The sequence below is a fragment of the Hyaena hyaena genome, unplaced genomic scaffold (genome assembly GCF_003009895.1).
Source record: "Hyaena hyaena isolate Hyena2069 unplaced genomic scaffold, ASM300989v1 scaffold_848, whole genome shotgun sequence".
In the NCBI taxonomy this organism is placed as follows: Eukaryota; Metazoa; Chordata; class Mammalia; order Carnivora; family Hyaenidae; genus Hyaena; species Hyaena hyaena.
Genome location: NW_024081479.1, coordinates 488,579 through 509,243, shown reverse-complemented (window position 1 = coordinate 509,243; position 20,665 = coordinate 488,579). Strand labels below are relative to the sequence as shown.

Here is a 20,665-nt window from a genome sequence, read left to right as displayed (position 1 = left end):
ACAAGAATTTTATGTCTATATACTCACCATAAAAAAGAAAAAAAATGGAAACACCATTGAAGTGTATGTGGTAAAAAGTCTTGAGTTTATTCTCACATTCCTACTGCAACACTACTCCCCAGAGGTAGTGACAGCTATTCTTCCTGAAAGTTTTCTATACACTTTTACACACACATATCCAGTGGTGCTCTGGTAAATATTTAACAACTGGCTTGAGGGGATTGAAGTGGACTCTATTTAAAGCATTTGCCAAGTTCCATGGTAAAAATACTCCAACCATGGCCAATTTCAAGCTACCAATGTCACTGAAGGAGTAGCTGGGAAAAGATGCTCACAACTGGCTCTAGAGAGCACACACGAGCCAGATCCAGCCTGTCACTACATATTATATATAGTTTTTAATTTTTAAAGGATTTTTTAAAAAGTACAATCTACTTTCCAATGTGAGGCTTGAAGTCACGACCCCAAGATCAAGAGTCACGTGCTCTACCAACTAGCCTGTAGGGAGCCCCTTTTTTTGGAAATTTTTACTGGGACAAAATACATATAACATTTGTGATTTTAACCATATAAGTGTATAATTCAGCATCATTAATCATGTTCTAAATTTTGTACAAACATCCCCACTATCTGTTACAAAAACTTTTTTTTTAATGTTTTTAGAATTTCCTTTTATTTATAGAGATCAAATATAAAGGTACAATTATTTGCTTTGAAAAGAATGTTATTAAAAATAGAAATATTCTTTTTTTAATAATAGTTTATTGTCAAGTTGGTTTCCATATAACACCCAGTGCTCATCCCCACAAGTGCCCTCCTCCATACCCATCACCCCCTCTTCCCCTCCATCTGCCCTCAGTTTGTTACAAAAACTTTCTAATCACTCCAAGTTCTATACCCATTAAGCAATAACATCTCATTCCCTCTACCCATAGCTCCTATTAACCTCGATCTACTTTGTTTCTATGAATTTGCCTACTCTAGATATTTTATATAAATGGAATCATATACTACCCTTTTGTGTCTAGCTTCTTTCACTTTAGTAGAATGTTTTTGAGATTCATCCATGTTTAAGGATGTATTGAAACTATATTCCTTTTTAAGGCTGAATGATTCTCCACTGTATGTATATGCCATATTCTATTTACCATTTATCTGTTGATAAGACATTTGGGTTGATTCCACCTTTTGGATATTGTGAATAATGCTGCTAGGAACATTGGTGTGCAAGTATATGTCTGAGTCCCTGTTTTCAGTTTCTTGGTATATACTTAGGAGTGGAATTGCTGGGTCATACAGTAATTACATGCTTAGCTTTCTAAGGAACCACCTAACTGTTCTGCATTGTGGCTACACTATTTTATATTATCAGCAATGTATGAGGATTCCAATTTTCCCACACCCTCACCAACACTTGTTACTTTTTTTTATTATTATTATAGCCATTCTAGTAGGAATGAAGTGGTGTCTTGCTGTGATTTCAATTTGCATTTCCCTAATGACTAATGATGTTGAACATCTTTTCATGTGCTTATTGGCCATCCATATATCTCTATGGAGAAATGTCTATTCAAAATAGTTGCCCACTTAAAAAACTGGGTCACTTGGTTCTGTTGTTGGAATTTTAGGAATCTTTTATATAATCTGGATATTAAACCTTAATCAGATATATGATTTGCAAATATTTTCTCCCATTCCATGGGTTGTCTTTTCCTTTTCTTGACAATACCTTTGATGCACAAAAGTTTTTAATTTTGATGAAGTCCAATTTACCATTTTGTTTTGTTGCTCATACTTTCGGTGTCATACCTAACAATCCATTGCCAAATCTAAGGTCACGAAGATTTAACCCCATGGTTTCTTCTATGAGTTTTATGGTTTTGACTCTTATATCTAGACTATCAATCCATTTTTGTAAAGGGTGTGAGGTAGGGGTATAGTTTTATATTCTACTTTTCCTCTTTAACATTATAAGTATTTTCCCATATAATTACATATTCTTCAAAAACATTATTTTAAATGTCTTTGTGACATTCCATTATGTAGATATATCAAACTATTTAACCATTACTTTGTTTTTAGATGTTTAGGTTGTTTGCAAATTTTCATTAAAATAAAGCTATGAGAACAACCTAAATAATTCTTTGATTAAATCTCTGATTATTTTAGGAACAATTCTAGAAGTGAGATTTCTAGGTAAAAAGATAGTGCTATTTTTAAAGCTCATCCATTCAACAAATATTTGAGTATTTACTCTGTGCTAGAAACTGTGATGCCTGTGCTTACGGAGCTTATATTTTAAAAAGATAGGAGAAGGCAGTAGATAAATAGTAAATATGAATAAACACAATCTAAAGTGCTATGGAAAAGAGAAAAATGGCAGAGTAGAGGGTGTAAGAAATGCCAGAGTGTTGGAGGGAGGGCACTGCCGCACTGAATGGCAGTAATAAGACATTGAGAAGGTAAGATTTTCAAAAAGACTTGAAGGAAATAAAGTTAACCAAGCAGATGGCTAAAGAAAGAGCATTTCAGATGAAGGAAACTGTACAAAGCCCCTAAGTAGAAAACCTATGGGATATGTCCGAGGAACAGCAAAGAGGCCAGTATGGCTGAAGTGGAACAAATGGGGGGAAGTAGTAGTAGTAGTAGTAGTAGTAGTAGTAGTAGTAGTAGTAGTAGTAGTAGAAGAGGAAGTCAGAGAGATAAAGGGCTGGAGAGTTCACATAGGGCCTCATAGTCCTATTGAAAGGACTTCACTTTCTTTCTGAGTGAAATGAGAAGACATCACAAGGGTTTGAGCAGAATAAAATCATTTCACTTTCGTTTGTAAAGGGTCATTCTGATTACTGTGTTGAAAGCAGACTATAGTGGGGGCAGTGCAGAGAAGCAGAGACCAGTTAGGAGGCTATTGCAAACTCCTAGCAATAGATGATGGACCTCAGATCAGGGCAAAATCAGCAGAGGTGATGAGAAGTGACATGCTAAGAGTTTTCGCATACTTTGCCAAACTGTTTCCTATCAATTTGTACTCGCACTAGCAGTAGGTAAGTGCCTGTCTCACTGCTCCCTGCAGCTTTTTAATGCTCATTGGTATTTTGACAGACGATGGAAAGCTGATTTTAGAAGTCAAAGATTAAATCCCTAAATCCCTAAAAGCTTCTTTGGGATTTGTAAATACTGCACTTTAATAATGTATCTTTGTTAATATGCCTTTCCCTAAATCTTTTCCAAGTCCAAAGAAAATTCATCTCATAATATCCCTCAATCGTTTTCCAATTTCAGAACCAAGGTGGATAACTTGTTGTCTCTTAATTAGCATCATGGAGATCTGCCACTTATCAAAAAGAAAGTCAGGGGTTTAATCTGGGAAGCAAAGTGACCCAGTCTCATAGCTGAAATCTATATTCAGCTTCACGTGAGAGGATTGTGAGGCTAAGGGTAATCATACCCCTGTTTTGCCATTTCAGATGCCTTTTACTTTGGGGGGCAATTATAGGATCTCCCTTCAATGTTTCCAAGTTGAATTATTTTTCATTCACTTGAATTTGACAGATATAAGATGGCAGAATAGGACGAGATTTATTTGATCCTCCAACCCTGTTTGTTTTATAAATGACATCCTCAGGCTAAGAGGGGGAAAAAAAGGAACTTAGGGTTACAGAACGCTGATGCTAGAATGTACTTAAAGGCCATTTGGTTGACCCTCACATTTGGGTTTAGAGCCTCCTCTATGACACATTCATGGGATCATTCAACCCAGCTCTTACATTTCTACCGATAGCAAACTCTTTCCTTTCCTGAGACCCCTACTGCACTGCGAGACTGCTCTGATGGTCTGAAAGTGACTTTTCATACTTCACGGAACTATATAGGTAGGCTCTGCCCTTCATAACAGAACGAATTTGAAGATACATGCATCCCCAATTACAGAACATATCACACTGTAACATCAACGGTATGTTTATATTTCCTGTCCTGCTCACTCTCCCCAAACTGTAAGCTCCCTGAAGACACAACTATGTCTTATTTGCTTGTATATAATAGCTCTTGGTTAGTTTCTCCTCCCCACTCTGTCAACACACCACTCCCCCCCTCCTCTTCCCTCAGCCTGGACATGAAGCATCTGAGTTTCTCAAACATAAGTTGGTGGTGAATAGTCTCTGTGGCCAGAAGAAAACCTCTTCCCAATTATCAACTTTCCCTGTCTAGAAAGGGCATCGAAGGTAAGCTAGGCTTCCTCCATACAACTTTCCTGGTTTTGTTTTATTTCCTTGACCCCAACTGACATTATTCATCTTGCTGCTTCTGCTGCTGCTGCTGTTGGCATCTCTAAAGTCTAGCACAGATAAGACAGAAAATAGGTACCCAATGCAGAGATTACCAGGTTGGGGTGGTGGTGTTCCTGGAGCTACGATAGATTTATAAACAAAACAAACAAATTTAGCAGGGTCCCTAGCTTTGAGAGAGTCACCAACTTCTGAGGGAGAAAGATGGATAAGTGGATAGTTAGAATGCCTCCTGAAAAGTGCCATGATAAAGGTAGAGCGTGGGCAGAGAAGGGGCCTTCATTAACCAACATTTTTTAGTATCTACTATCTGCCAGGGATTATGTAGGGCACTAGGTGTCCCTAGATGTGGATAAGAAAGGGGAAGAAGGACATTCCAGGCAAAACCATGAGGGCAGCATTTTGGGGGCATCCATAAGTGGCTTCATTTTTATCTTCCTTGGCTCTAAGAAGCAGGACTGATGGGGTAACCATACCTGAGGGGGAAGGTTATGTTGAGGGCTTGAGCTCATCATTTCATCTTCTTGTAACCATGTCTCCCTTTATAGTGGATGGCTCTAACTTACCTTCCTAGTTATATTTGTCACTATGTCTGAGTTTCATACTGCTAAATGAGACTCTTCTCCTCAACTCCTGACATATAGTATCTAACTGCCTACTCAACATCTCCATTTGTATGCTTGCTAGACTATCAAGGCTATCTGGTGAGTAGTTAAGAGTATGGTCTCTGAGGGGCGCCTGGGTGGCTCAGTCGGTTAAGCGTCCGACTTCTGCTCAGGTCATGGTCTCACGGTTCATGGGTTTGAGCCCCGCGTCAGACTCTGTGCGGGCAGCCAGCTCAGAGCCTGGAGGCTGTTTCAGATTCTGTATCTCCCTCTCTCTCTGCCCCTCCCTTGCTCACGCGCTCTCTTTCTCTCTCTCAGAAATAAATTTTTAAAAAATTTTTAAAAATAAAAGAAAAAAAAAAGATGGTCTCTGGAGCCACATCTAGACTTAGGTTTGTATCCCAGCAACACCACTAACTATTTATACCCTCTCTGTACTTGAGTTTTCCCATCTATAAAATGGAATTATCAGTTACCTAATAAATTACTGTAAGTTTAAATTAGTTAAGACCTCAAAGCACTAGGAGCCAGGCAAATAGTTAAGACTTCAAAAAGTCAGCTATTATTATTTCAAACTTATACTTAAAAATAAATTTTTACTTTCTATCCTCGTATTCCCTTTTTTTTTTAATGTTTTTGTTTTGTTTTGTTTTGTTTTATTTATTTCTAGGAGAGAGAGAGAGACAGTGTGAGCAGGGGAGGGTCAGAGAGAGAGGGAGTCACAGACTCTGAAACAGGCTCCAGGCTCTGAGCTGGCAGTCAGCACAGAGCCCGACGCGGGGCTCGAACCCACGAACCGCGAGATCATGACCTAAGCGAAAGTCGGACGCTTAACCAACTAAGCCACCCAGGCGCCCCGCTCGTATTCCCTTCTAAACCTGTTCCTCTGCAGTTTTCTCTATACCAGTGAATAACAACTCATTCTTCCAGTTCCTCAGGCCAAAAACCTTAGTTCATCCTTGACACTTCTTTCTCTCCTATCCACACCAGGAAATCCTTTCAGTTCCACCTTCAAAATATATTCAGAATCTGACTCTCTCTCATTGACTATACACTTCTTTCCATATTACTGCACTAGCTTCATACTTGGTCTCCTTGCTTCCACCTTTGATTCTGTGCAGTCTATTTCCCACAGAAGTCAGAGTGATCCTGTTAAAACATTAAATCAGATCATGACACTCCTCTCTTTGAGCCCCACAGTAGCTTCCCATGACAATCACAAGGAAATCCTTTTAATGACCTACCTGAGCCTCAACCACTTCTCTAAACTTCCTCTCCTACTATCTGCCCCCATGCTAATCTCCAGCCACATTGGCCTCATTGCTCTTCTTAATGTGTCAAGCATTTTCCCATCTCAGCCTTTTACTCCTTGTATTCTCTCTTCCTAAAACTCTGTTCAAAGGTCACTTTATATTCTTTCTAAAATAGTACTCTCGGGGCGCCTGGGTGGCTTAGTCGGTTAAGCGTCCGACTTTCGCTTAGGGCATGATCGTGCGGTTCGTGGGTTCGAGCCCCGCGTCGGGCTCTGTGCTGACTGCCAGCTCAGAGCCTGGAGCCTGTTTCAGAATCTGTGACTCCCTCTCTCTCTGACCCTCCCCTGCTCACGCTGTCTCTCTCTCTCTCTCTCTCCTAGAAATAAATAAAACATTTAAAAAAAATAAATAAAATAGTACTCTCAACTTTCATTACCCTCTATGCTTCTTACCCTGCTTTGTTTTTCTTCACAGCACTTAACCTGATATACTGTATGTTTACTTGTTTTGGGGAGACCGTCTGTCTCCCATCACTAGAATGTAAGTGTGGGGCACAGTAGCATTTGCTGGTATGTGACTATTCCCTGCTGGAAATCTCCTCCTAGCACACTCCACAGACACTCCCTTTGACTCTCAAAGACCCAAGTGAGCAGAATGCATTCCAGGTCCTGGTCTCCCAAAGCTACCTGAATCTATGGAAGCTCATCAGGGGTAAAGACACTGAGTTCAAATAATACACCATATACATTTCTTCCATTGCTCATACAAAACACATTTTTTACACCTGTGATTTCATTTGAGACTCAAAATAGCACTAATGTTGGGGCACTTGGCTGGCTTAGTCAGTGGAGTACGTGACTCTGGATCTTGGGGTTGTGAGTTCAGACCCCACATTGGGTAGAGAGATTACTTAAAAATAAACTCTTAAAACAAACAAACGACTAATGTTATTTCCCCCATTTTGTAGATAAGGAAACAGAGGCTTGGAAGGTGAACTGTCTTTTTGGATAAGATTTTTCAGAAAGTCAGTCGTGTTACTGGAAAGGGAATCCTGAAAGCAATAATGCCTTGGAAGTTTGCCCCTTCTGTACTTATGTTCTTTGAAGGTCAAGAGTAAAGAAAATAAATGGAAAAAATGAGCTTTTCTCCTTTGTATCCCAAAAGCTATAGTAGTGATCAGGTTTCCTGGGATTATGATGTGTACATTTTAATTGCTTTATAGATGTCAATACAATCTAATCCCTTCTTGTTGTCACAAGGATTAGGACTGAAGAAATGTAAAGCTAGTATTTATTAAAATGGAAATTAGAAATTAGTTTTAAGAGAAATCAGAGGACTCTTCTTCCTTTTTTTTTTTTTTTTTACAAATAGTTTATTGTCAAGTTAGTTTCCATATAACACCCAGTGCTCATCCCCACAAGTGCCCTCCTCCATGCCCATCACCTCCCCCTTCTCTCCACACCCATCAGTCCTCAGTTTGTTCTCAGCATTCAAGAGTCTCTCATGGTTTGCCTCTCTCCCTCTCCCCCACTATTTCTCCCCTTCTTCTCCCCTATGGTCCTCCGTTAAGTTCCTCCTAATCCTTCTATATGTGCAAACATATGGTATTTGTCCTTCTCTGCCTGACTTATTTCGCTCAGCATAACACCCTCAAGGTCCATCCATGTTGCTACACATGGCCAGATTTCATTGTTTCTCATTGCCATGTAGTATTCCATGGTATAGATAAACCACATCTTCTTGATCCATTCATCTGTTGATGGACACTTAGGCTCTTTCCATGTTTTAGCTATTGTGGAGAGTGCTGCTATGAACATTGGGGTACATGTGCTCCTATGCCTCAGCATTTCTGTATCCCTTGGGTAAATTCCTAGCAGTGCTATTGCTGGGTCATAAGGGAGTTCTATTGTTAGTTTCCTGAGGAACCTCCACACTGTTTTCCAGAGGGGCTGTACCAGTTTACATTCCCACCAACAGTGTAGGAGGGTGCCCGTTTCTCCACATCCTCGCCAGCATCTAGAGTTCTCTGATTTGCTCATTTTAGCCACTCTGACTGGCGTGAGGTGGTATCTCAGTGTGGTTTTGATTTGTATTTCCCTGATGAGGAGGGATGCTGAGCATCGTTTCATGTGTCTGTTGGCCATCTGGATGTCCTCTTTGGAGAAGTGTCTGTTCATGTCTTCTGCCCATTTCTTCACTGGGTTGTTTGTTTTTCGGGCGTGTAGTTTGGTGAGTTCCTTATAGATTCTGGATATTAACCCTTTATCTGATATGTCATTTGCAACTATCTTTTCCCATTCCGTTGGTTGCCTATTAATTTTCTGGGTTGTTTCCTTGGCTGTGCAGAAGCTTTTAATCTTGATGAGGTCCCAACAGTTTATTTTTGCTCTTGATTCCCTTGCTTTTGGGGATGTGTCAAGTAAGAAGTTGCTGCGGTGGAGGTCAAGGAGGTTGTTTCCTGCTTTCTCCTCTAGGGTGTTGATAGTTTCCTGTCTCACGTTCAGGTCCTTTATCCATTTTGAGTTTATTTTTGTGTATGGTGTGAGAAAATGATCTAGTTTCATTCTTCTGCATGTTGCTGTCCAGTTCTCCCAGCACCATCTGTTAAAGAGGCTGTCTTTTTCCACTGGATACTCTTTCCTGCTTTGTCAAAGATTAGTTGGCTGTATACTTTTGGGTCCAATTCTGAGTTCTCAATTCTATTCCATTGGTCTATGTGTCTGTTTTTGTGCCAATACCATACTGACTTCATGATGACAGCTTTGTACTAAAGGCTAAAGTCTGGGATGGTGATACCTCCTGTTTTGGTTTTATTCTTCAATATTACTTTGGCTATTTGGGGTCTTTTGTGGTTCCATACAAATTTAGGATAGTTTGTCCTAGTTTTGAGAAGTATGCTGGTGCAATTTTGATTGGGATTGCACTGAACGTGTAGATTGCTTTGGGTAGTAATGACATTTTAACTATATTTATTCTTCCAATCCATGAGCATGGAATGTTTTTCCATTTCTTTGTGTCTTCTTCAATTTGTTCATAAGTTTTCTATAGTTTTCATCATACAGATCTCTTGTATCCTTGGTTAGGTTTATTCTTAGGTATTTTATCGTTCTTTGTGCAATTGCAATTGTGAATGGGATCAGTTTCTTGATTTCTCTTTCTGTTGCTTCATTGTTGGTGTATAAAAATGCAACCGATTTCTGTATGTTGATTTTGTATCCTGCAACTTTGCTGAATTCTTGGATCAGTTCTAGTAGGCTTCTGGTGGAGTCTGTCAGGTTTTCTATGTAGAGTACCATGTCGTCTGCAAAAAGTGAAAGCTTGACTTCTTCTTTGCCAATTCTGATGCCTTTGATTTCCTTTTGTTGTCTGATGGCTGATGCTAGGACTTCCAGCACTATGTTCAACAACAGTGGTGAGAGTGGACATCCCTGTCGTGTTCCTGATCTCAGGGGGAAAGCTCTCAGTTTTTCCCCATTGAGGATGATGTTAGCTGAAGGCTTCTTGTAGATGGCTTTGATGATGTTTAAGTAGGTTCCTTCTATCCCGACTTTCTCTAGAGTCTTTGTTAAGAAGGGATGCTGTATTTTGTCAAATGCTTTTTCTCCATCTATCGACAGGGTCATATGATTTTTATCTTTTCTTTTGTTGATGTGATATATCACATCGATTGATTTGCGAATGTTGAACCAGCCCTGTAACCCAGGAATGAATCCCACTTGATCTTGGTGGATAATTCTTTTTATGTGCTGTTGAATTTGAATTCCAAGTATCTTGTTGAGGTTTTTTGCATCTGTATTCATCAAGGATATTGGCCTGTAGTTCTCTTTTTTTGCTGGATCTCTGTCAGGCTTGGGAATCAAAGTGATGCTGGCTTCATAAAATGAGTCCGGAAGTTTTCCTTTGATTTCTATTTTTTGGAATAGTTTCAGAAGAATGGGTATTAATTCTGTTTTCAATCCGGTAGAATTCCCCAGGGAAGCCATCTGGCCCAGGGCTCTTATTTGTTGGGAGATTTTTGATAACTGATTCGGTTTCCTCACTTGTTATGGGTCTGTTCAGGTTGTCTATCTCTTCCGGTGTGAATTTTGGCAGTGAGTGTGTGTTTAGGAATTTGTCCATTTCTTCTAAGTTGTCCAGTTTGTTGGCATATAGTTTTTCATAGTAGTCCCTGATAATTGCTTGTATTTCTGAGGGGTTGGTTGTAATCAGTCCGTTTTCATTCATGATTTTGTCTTTTGAGTGCTCTCTTTTCTTTTTGAGAAGCCTTGCTAGAGGTTTGTCAATTTTGTTTATTTTTTCAAAAAAACCAACTTTTGGTTTCATTGATCTGTTCAACTGTTTCTTTGGTTTCTATATTGTTTATTTCTGCCCTAATTATTTCTCTTCTTCTACTGGGTTTGGGGTGCTCTTGTTTAGGTGCACTGTTAGATTTTGTACTTGCGCTTTTTCTAATTTCTTGAAATAGGCCTGGAGTGCAATGTACTTTCCTCTTGGGACTGCTTTCGCTGCATCGCTTAGGGTTTGGACTGTTGTATTCTCATTTTCATTTGTTTCCATATATTTTTTAATTTCTTCTCTAACTGCCTGATTGGCCCATTTGTTCTTTAGTAGGGTGTTCTTTAGCCTCCATGTTTTTAGTGGTTTTCCAGACTTCTTCCTGTGATTGATTTCGAGTTTCATAGCATTGTGATCTGAAAGTGTGCATGGTATGATCTCAATTCTTTTATATTTATTGAGGGCTGCTTTATGTCCCAGTATGTGATCTATCTTGGAGAATGTGCCATGCACACTTGAGAAGAAAGTGAATTCCATAGCCTCAGGATGTAGAGTTCTAAATATATCTGTCAAATCCATCTGGTCCAATGTGTCATTTAAGTCCATTGTGTCTTTGTTGATTTTCTGTCTAGTTGATCTGTCCACTGCTGTAAGTAGAGTATTAAAGTTCCCTGCTATTAGCACATTCTTATCGATAAGACTGTTTCTGTTTGTGATTGTTTTATGTATTTAGGTGTTCCCATATTTGGTGCATAGACATTTATAATTGTTAGCTCTTCCTGATGGATAGACCCTTTAATTATTATATAATGCCCTTCTTCATCCCTTGTTACTGTCTTTACTTTAAAGTCCATTTTGTCTCATATAAGTATAGCTACTTCAGTTTTTTTTTTTACTTCCTGTAGCATGATAGATATTTCTCCCCTTACTTTCAATCTGAGGGTTTGTCTAAAATGAGTTTCTTGTAGACAGCAAATAGATGGATTTTGTTTTTTTATCCATTTTACCACCCTATGTCTTTTGATTGGGGCATTTAGTCCATTTACATTCAGTGTTATCATTGAAATATATGGGTTTAGAGTCATTGTGTCATTTGTGGGATTCATGCTTGTGGTGTGTCTCTAGCATCTTGCAACCTTGCAATATTTCCCTCAGAGAGTCCCCCTCAGGATTTCTTGTACAGCTGGTTTAGTGGTGAATTCTTTCAATTTTTGTTTATTTGGAAAGGTTTTTATTGCTCCTTCTATTCTGCATGACAGGCTTGCTGGATAGAGGATTCTTGGCTGCATATTTTTTCTGTTCATCACATTAAAGATCTCCTGACATCCCTTTCTGGCCTGCCAAGTTTCATTAGATAGGTCTGTCACCACTCTGATAGGTTTCCCTTTGTATGTTAGGGTCCTTTTCTCCTTAGCTGCTTTCAAAATTCTCTCTTTGTCCTTATATTTTGACATGTTCACTATATGTTGTGCAGAAGATCAATTCAAATTACGTATGAGGTGAGTTCTCTGTGCCTCTTGAATTTCAACGTCTACTTCCCTCCCCAGGTTGGGGAAGTTCTCTGCTATAATTTGTTCCAAGACTCCTTCAGCACCTTTCCCTCTCTCTTCCTCTTCTGGGATTCCTATGATACAAATATTGTTCCATTTGATTACATCTCTGAGCTCTCAAACTCTTCTTTCATGTTCCTAGATCAATTTATCTCTTTTTTCTCAGTTTCTTCTTTTTCCATAATTGTGTCTTCTAACTCACTTATTCTCCTTTCTGCCTCTTCAATCCATGCATTGGATGCTTCCAGTTTATTATGTATCTCATTTATCGCATTTTTTAATTCATCATAACTATTTTTAAGCTCCATGGTGTTTGTAGCCATAGTTTCTTTGATGTCCTCTATTCTTTTTTCAAGCCCAGCGATTAATTTTATGATTATCTTTCTAAATTCTTGTTCAGTTATGTTACCTATATCTGTTTTGAGCAGTTCTTTAACTGTCAACTCTTCCTGGAATTTCTTTGGAGGAGAGCTCTTTCGTTTCATCATTTTGGTTAGCTTTCTATCTCTTGTTAGTTTTAAAAGCTTGTTATGCTCTCTGCACCTGTGAGCGCTGCTGCACCAAAGAAGGCACTTTGACTGTCCAGGGTCTATCCGTTCAGAAAGTGTTCTTTGAATGGTATCTCTTGTTGAGAACTTGGTTATTTTATTTTCCGACTTGTAGTGGTATTTGGGACTCTCCACCATGTGGACTTTGGCTTGTTTCTTGAGGTAGCCCTGGTGAAGAAAACAGACAGACAAACACACAGGAAACAAAGGCACGAAACAAAGGCACAAAATTGCACAGACAAATCCAACAAAAACACAAACCGAAAGGGAAAACGAAAAAGTAAGGAGAAAAGAGGGAGGAGGGAAGGCAAATAATAAAAAATAAAAATACACACAAAAAAAAAGAAAAAAGAAGAAACCCAATAGACAAAGAACAGTTTAAAGCATATAACCAGATTTCCCAGCTACAAATAAATAGCCGGGTGTATGCAGTGCTGGTTGAAGAGCATAAAGCAAGAGAGAAATGACAGGGCGGGGATGAGGTGAATTGGAAATGAAATGAGCAGGCAGAGGAATAAGAAGCTTTTTTCAAAGAGTGAAAGAGTGGAATACGGTTGAAGAGGTGAAAGAAATGATGATGGTGTTAATCACAGAGACTATATAGTCTGATTACTCCAGAGACAAAGAGATGAAAAGGTAGGTAGGCTTAGAATTTACATCTAGAGAACTTTTTAATGGAAACAACTTGACCAAAAATCTGTCACAGAATTTTGAGACCCATTAAAAGAAAAGTTTAATGAGGAAAAAAAAAAAAAGAATTTACATCTAGAGAATGGATTAAATGTGACTGTTTAAGCAAGCCAGTGACCAGACTTGGTCTTGCTCCGGCTCCGGTTTAAAAAAAAAAAGAAAAAAGAAGAAGGAGGAGGGCAGCTCTCTAGCTGGGATGGGCGTGGTTTGATCCAATGAGTCCCTTGGGAGTCCTGCCTTGGCGGGAGAAGAGTGGGGGCGCTCCAGTCCCTTCTTGAACCAAGTGCTGCAACTCACTTTTTTGGATGTGTAAATTCCCTGTGCCAGGGGCACAGCCAAGGTGGGCAGTGCTCTATATCCCAGGCCAGGCCTCGTTTCCAGATCTCAGTCCGCGTGCCCCACTGAAATTGCGGAAACACAAACTTGCAGGCGATCCTCTCAGGGCAGTCCCAAGCCTCTGGCTCTGCCCCTGGGGATTGAGCCAGAAGCGGCTGCTCCAGTCTCCTCTAGGTCGGGTTGGCGATCGAGGAGCAGTTTCATCCGGGGGTCGCCTGGGACGAGTGCGGCCCGCCTAGGGTCAGCTGGAGAGCAGGAAACCGGGTGCCTCTGTGTCTCCTCGCCCAAAACACAAACTCGCGGGCAAATCTCCAAGTTGTAAGCCCTTCGCCTCCCCTTTAGAGATCCAGCCGAGCCAGAAGCACAAAGGTGCGGCCACTGTGCGTCCCCCCTCCAGGTTGAGCTGGCGCGCCAGGAGCAATTTCCCCCAGGGGCACCTGCGACGAGTGAGTCCCACCTAGGGTCAGCTGGAGAGCAGGAAACCGGGTCCCTCTGTGTCCCGAGCGGAAGTTTTTCTGTTCCCCAGCGACAGGGACAGTGTCTTGAGCAGTTTCGGCCATTCTCTTTCCCCTCTAAACTCCCCGCAGAGGGGAATGTCCCAGTCCCTCTGTGTCTCTGGTCCTGGACAGATTTTATCTTCCCCAGTTCCCACTCACGCTAGAAGGTTTTCTCAGCGGACTCTGTCTCCTTTTTCTCCCAAAGTCCTGGATTCGCTAAGGGTTCCTATGGCTTCAGGCCTTCTCCCTGCGAGATATGGGAGTGAGTGCAATGTACAGAGTTCCCTACTTCTCCACCATCTCCCCTCAGAGGACTGTTTCTGAAATGACTTGATCTTTAGAAGTAAGAAAGAAAGAGTATCAAAAGGCTAGTGGAAAACTAACTCCCTGGCTTTGGAAGACAAAGATGATTATGCCTTTGTGAGCAGGGGACACTTATGCAATGAAGACATTTTAGGTCTGCAGCTCAAGATGAAAAAGAAAAAAACATCCTCACCCCCACCCCTACTTCAAGGCCAGGTGACCAAAACCTAAACAAACAAAAAAATATTTAATTCTCTCAAAATAAAAAAGAGGGCAAAAGGAAGAATAAAATTTTGAAACTGTAGTATGTTCTGAGCAGTATGTCAGGCCTTCTTTATCTAATTTAATCTTCATACTAACTCTGTGAAATACCTTAGCAATACCATTTTAGACATGAGGATACTGAAACCTAGACTTATCTTAAATAGCTGGTAAACAGAGAGTGGAGACAGAACCCAGGCCTGCTGAGTGAGACAAAGTCCATTTCTACCAACTTCCCTACCTCTCCTCAAAACATGAGTTTACTCAATGCAAACTTTGGGATTTGGCTGCCTCTCCCTCCCAAGTTTTAGCTTCATAATGTGGGAAAACAAAAAGTTATTCAATTTGGTCAAAGGTGTTTCAGTTACCCAAAGCAAAGCAAAGCAAAGCAAAAAAGCTATTATTCCCACTAAGAATACCAACATAAGTCATACTCGTGCTATTGAAAAGCTTCATGTAGGCATTGAATCACAGAGTTAGAAGAGGTATTAGAGGTGATTGAGTCCAATTTGCCACCCAGTACAAGAATACCCTTTATAATGGCCCACACAGCTGGCCACATGGCCTCTGCTGGCACACTCTTCTAATGATGATATGCTTAGAAACCCTTCAGGCAGTCAAAGCTCCTGCAGGAAAGCTCTGAAAGTTAAGAAACTCTTCACACTAACAACCTGCCTTATAAGGTATCTGACTCTGAAAAGCTTCCAAGCTACTGGTCTTGGTACTCATAGAATATGTCTGTTCCTTCTGGTCCAGGACAATCTTCTAGAGATATGAAGATATCAGTTATTCTTACTGAATTTTCTCTTGTCCAAATCCAACAGACCCAATTCCTTCAACCTCTTCTCCATCCTGATTGCCCACCTTCAGCCAGACTTCGATTTACAGATCCCCTTCCCTTAAAGCAAGTGAGCTTTCCTCTTGTCTTGTTCTGTCTTTTGATGATGGGTTTTCTCCCATTTAAAAAAAACTTGGGCACCTAGGTAGCTAAGTTGGTTAAGCATCCAACTTCAGCTCAGGTCATGATCTCATGCTTCCTGAGAGAAAACAGTTGACAGCTCAAGAGCCTGGAGTCTGCTTCAGATTCTGTCTCCCCCTCTCTCTGCCCTCCCTCACTTGTACGCCCTCTCTCTCTGTCAAAAATAAAACATTAAAATTTTTTGGAAAAAATGGACATAACTAGGTGATGTACAGTCAGTGAAGGCCGAAAGTAAATTAATCCAGATTTCTTCATCATTATCCATCAGCATAGTTAATATCTAGCAAATGCTTACTATGTGCTAGCAGGATATAAGGTTCTTTACATAGGAACTTAAAGTTTTATAGGGAAATAATTTAGGTTACTTAATCTATAGGTAATCTATATGACATAATCAGAGAATGTCAGAGTGTTATCAGAATGCTGAGGAAGAAGTGAAGAACAGGTCTGGGAAGGCTAGGAATGGCTTGTTAGAAGAAGGAATATTTGAGTGGGAGCAGTTTGTCAGAGGTGTGGAGGAGTGGGGACAAAGAAATATATATTCCCTTCATGCATGATGGCATGAAAGCGGATGCCACAGTAGGGAAATGGCAAATGGCTTAGTACGGTTGGAGTTTATAGTGTGTAGGGAAAGGCAACAAGAAATGAGGATAAAAAGGTAGACTGAGAACAGATTGTGAAGGGATATGAATACCAGGCTAAGGGATGGAATTTATTTCTCAATAATAAGAATCCACTGGAGGACTTTAAACCAGGAGTTTCAGATTTGTGTTTTACCTACTCCAGCAACAACTGTGGATGGGTTCAGAGTGGGTGAAATCAGAGGAAAGACCAGATAGTCTGCAATTGCCCAAAGGCAAGGCTAAAACAGTAGCAATGGGATAAAGAAAAAAAGGGGCAATAACAAAGATGTGTAGACACAGCCTACAAAATACCATCCTGATAGCAAAACCTCACTTTTCCTGCTGTGAGGCGTAAGGCTAAAAAGCAAGATGGGAAATATTCTAACTGCAGGTTTTATAGACTTTTTGTTGCTTCTTTTCTCTAATAGGAAGAAAGAAAATAAATCAAATGGACTCTTAAATCTGTTGGCTCCAGAAAACAGCCCAAATCTGATTTTCTTTCTAGCTGGGTGGCCTGGCTGAGAGTGCTATTCTGATGAGACTGTGGTTAGTCTAGGCAGATAGCGGTTCCCCAGGGCTAGCTCTGGACCTGCCCACCAGACTTGAATCTGAGGGAGCCTAAACACTGGATTCAATGCCTACCCACCCAGGCTCCCACAAGTGAGCCCCAAGGAATTGTAAGGGTGGGAAGTAAGGCAGTGTTCTTCCCAGTTAGGGCAAGGCAACTCCCTCTGAGAAATATCCAGTAATCCAGAAAGAGGAAATATCCAGTAATTAATTGTGCTCTGACTTGTGTTGTATCATCAGGAAGAACTTACCCTTTAGTTAAAAAGCCAGTAACCTGTGTGGGTCATTCATCCTAGCTGAACCCTAGAAGAAGGAGGCTGCTAAAACCAAAGCAGGTTTAACATGGCATGCCTTCAGTGCAAGAACAGTACATCAATTTGAAAAGAAAATATGTTACAACTAATAATAAAATTGTTCCTTAGGTTAAGTACGTAAGGCCAAGTGTGTGCTGTTCCTGAGGGGAAAAAATTCTTTTACAAATCTTAACAGTATCTCCAAAGCTCCCTATCTACCAGTATAGGGTATGGGAGGAATTTTAACAGAAAGCAGATGGCCTATTCTGTCTCCATCTCCACTCCAGGAGTGTGCTGCTGCTTTTTTGGGGGGTAGGGGGGAGCATTTATGAAGGGAGGTCTCAATACTTTATAGATTATTTGGTGAATGATTCCTACACTCCCTGTATTTATTTTCTAAAAAGAAATAAAAGATGAAATTTTGCAAATTGATGATTTAGTCCATAAATTCCTTTTCCTCCCAAGTCAATTATCTCTTTTATTCTATTATTCAGTTCTTAAGAGATCTGGTAAGGGAAGATCTTGTTTAAATTTAGTAAAATATAGTGGAATATTTGTTTTTTCCATGTGAAGAAAAAAATTATATCCCCACCTCATACTTCTCCAATTCCAGAGAGACCAAAAACTTAAATATTAAAGCAATAACAATGACAACAAAAACACTTAAAACTATTAGGAAAAATAGAATCTATTTTGACCTTGGGAATAGAAAGTATTTCTTAGATAAAATCAAAAGAAACAAGCCACAAGAGGTTGATAAATTTAACTCACTAAAATTTAAACAAAGTTAAAAAAAAAAAAGTACATAGAAAAGATATTTGTAACAAATGTATCCAGAATAAAAAACTCATATTTAATCAACAAGGAAATGAAAATAGGCCTATAGAATCTAACCACAGTATTCACAGAAGAAATCACTCAAATGACTAGGAAAAAGGAGGAGAAGGGGAAAAGATGTTCAATCATATTAGTAATCAGCAAAATGCAAATAAATGGAATAAAATATTACTGCATACCTGTCAGATTGACAAAAATTTTTAAGTCTGACAGCTGCAGGTGCTGGGAAGGATCTAAAACCATAGGAATCAGTAAAAGCATTCTGAAAGGCAATTTTGCAAGGCCAAACAAAGATACACAACCTAGCAGTTGGGAAACTGGATTTTTGAAATGGATCTTATAAGGTGGCGGGATTCTGGCAGGCAAAGATAAGAGGATTGACATCCAAACAAAACAAAACAGAAAAAAAAAACAATATAAACAAAGTCAGAGACAGGAATCCATTTGAGGAATGACAAGACTGTTCTCTAAAATGGCTACACCATTTTTTACATTCTCACCAGCAGTGTGAGAGTTTTCACTTTCTCCACATCCTTGTCAACACTTGTTATTACCTGACTTTTTGATTATAGCCATCCAAGGGATGTAAAGTGCTATCTGGTTGTGGTTTTGATTTGCATTTCCTGATAATCATGTAGAAATCGTTTTCATGTGTTTATTAGCCACTTGTCTATCTTCTTTGAAGAACTATCTATTCAAGTTCTTTGCATATTTCTTAATTGGGTTACTTGTCTTTTTATTATTGAGTGTTAAGAGCTCTTGATATAATCTAGATGCAATGTAGATCTAGATGTCTTATCAGACAGATGATTTGCAAATATTGTACCCCCTTCTGTGGGCTGTCTTTTTCTTTCTTGATGATGTCCTTTGAAACACAAAACGGTTTTCCTTTCTTTCCTTTCTAAAAAAATTACTCTTTTATTTATTTTTTTTTACTTATTTTTTAAATGTTTATTTTGAGAGAGAGTGCACACAAACAAGGGATGGGCAGGGGGGAGTTGGAGAGGGAGACAGAGAGAATCCCAAGCAGTTCCATGCTGTCAGTGCAGAGCCCAAAGCAGGGCTCACTCATGAACCGTGAGATGATAACCTGAGCCAAAATCAAGAGCTGGATGCCTAACCAACTAAGCCATCTAGATGCCCCCAAAACTTTTTACTTTTGATGAAGTCCAATTTATGTATTTTTTTTCCTTTGGCTGTTTGTGCTATTGGTGTTATAGATTTAAGAAACCACTGCCAAATCTAAGCTCAAAGATTTACCTCCAAGCTTTCCTGTGTAAGTTTTATAGTTTTAGCTCTTATATTTAGGACTTTGGATCCATTCTGAATTAATATTTGCATATCATGTTAGGTATTTCATTCTTTCATATGTGGATATAGAGTGTCCTAGCACCATTTGTTGAAATGATTATTCTTTCTCTATTGAACTGTTTTTGGTACACTTGTCAAAAACTGACCATAAATGTGAGCGTTGGCTTCTGGATACTCAATTCTATTGCATTGATCCATATGTCTATCCTATGCCAAAATCATATTGTATTTATTACTGTAGCTTTCTAATAAGTTTTGAAATTGGGAAGTGTGGCTCCTCCAACTTTGTTCTTTTTCAAGACTGTTTTGGCTAATATGGGTTCTTTGAATTTCCATGTGGATTTTATTAACATCTTGTCAAAATCTGCAAACAAACCAGCTAGGATTTTGATGGGGTTTATGTTGAATCTGTAGATCAATTTGGGAAATATTACATCATAAAAAACATTAAGCCTTTTGATCCATGAACATGGGATGTTTTTCCACTTGTTTAGATCCTTAGTTTCTTTCAACAATATTTTGTAGTTTACAAAGTATAACTTTTATACTTCTTTTGTTAAATTTATCCCTAAGTATTTTTATTCAATTCATTGGCTGTAACTTCATAACGCTATAAATGGAATTGTTTTCTTAACTTAATTTTTGGATTGTTTATTACAACTATAGAAATACAATTGATTTTTTATATATTAATCTTGTATTCTATAACATTGCTGAACTCATTTATAGTTCTATCAGTTTGGGGTTCCTCAGAATTTTGTACATGCAAAATTGTGTCAAATGCAAATACAAATACTTTTACTTCTTACTTTATCACCTGGATGACTTTTTATTTCATGTTCTTGCCCAACTGCCCTAGTTAGATCCTCCAGTACAGTGTTCAACAGAAATAGTAAGATTGCACATTCTGTCTTGTTCTCAGTGTTGGAAGAAAACCATTCAGTCTTTTAAAATTAAATGTAGTATAGCCATGGGTTTTTCATAAATGTCCTTTGTCAGACTGAGGAAGTTCCCTTCTATTCCTAATTTGTTGGGCTGTTTCTTTGTTTTGTTTTGTTTTAATCATTAAAGGGTATTGGCATTTGTCAAATGCTTTTTCTGTGTCTACTGAGATATGTGGGTTTTGTCATTTAACCTTTTAATATGGTGCACCGCACTGATTGATCTTCCTATGCTGAATGGATCTTGCATCCCTGGAATAAACCCCACTTGGTCACATTGTATAATATAATCTTTTTGATAACTTATTGGACTCAGTTTGGTAGTATTTGTTGAGGACTTCTGCATTTATATTCAAATGAAATACTGGTTCTATAGTTTTCTTGTGATGTCTTTGTGTGGTTTTGGGATGAAGACAATATGAACTAGTCTTACAGTAATTAGAAGTTGTTCTCTGTTTTTTGGAAGAGTTAGTGGACAGTTAGTGTTAATTCTTATTTAAATGTTCATCA

The 20,665-nt window shown here is 39.1% G+C and overlaps 1 protein-coding gene across 3 annotated transcripts in view; it reads right to left on the bottom strand.

Moving 5' to 3' along the window:
- FAM168A (family with sequence similarity 168 member A) overlaps positions 1–20,665 on the bottom strand; it is a 200,126-nt gene that overhangs the window by 22,707 nt on the left and 156,754 nt on the right. The window lies entirely within an intron of this gene.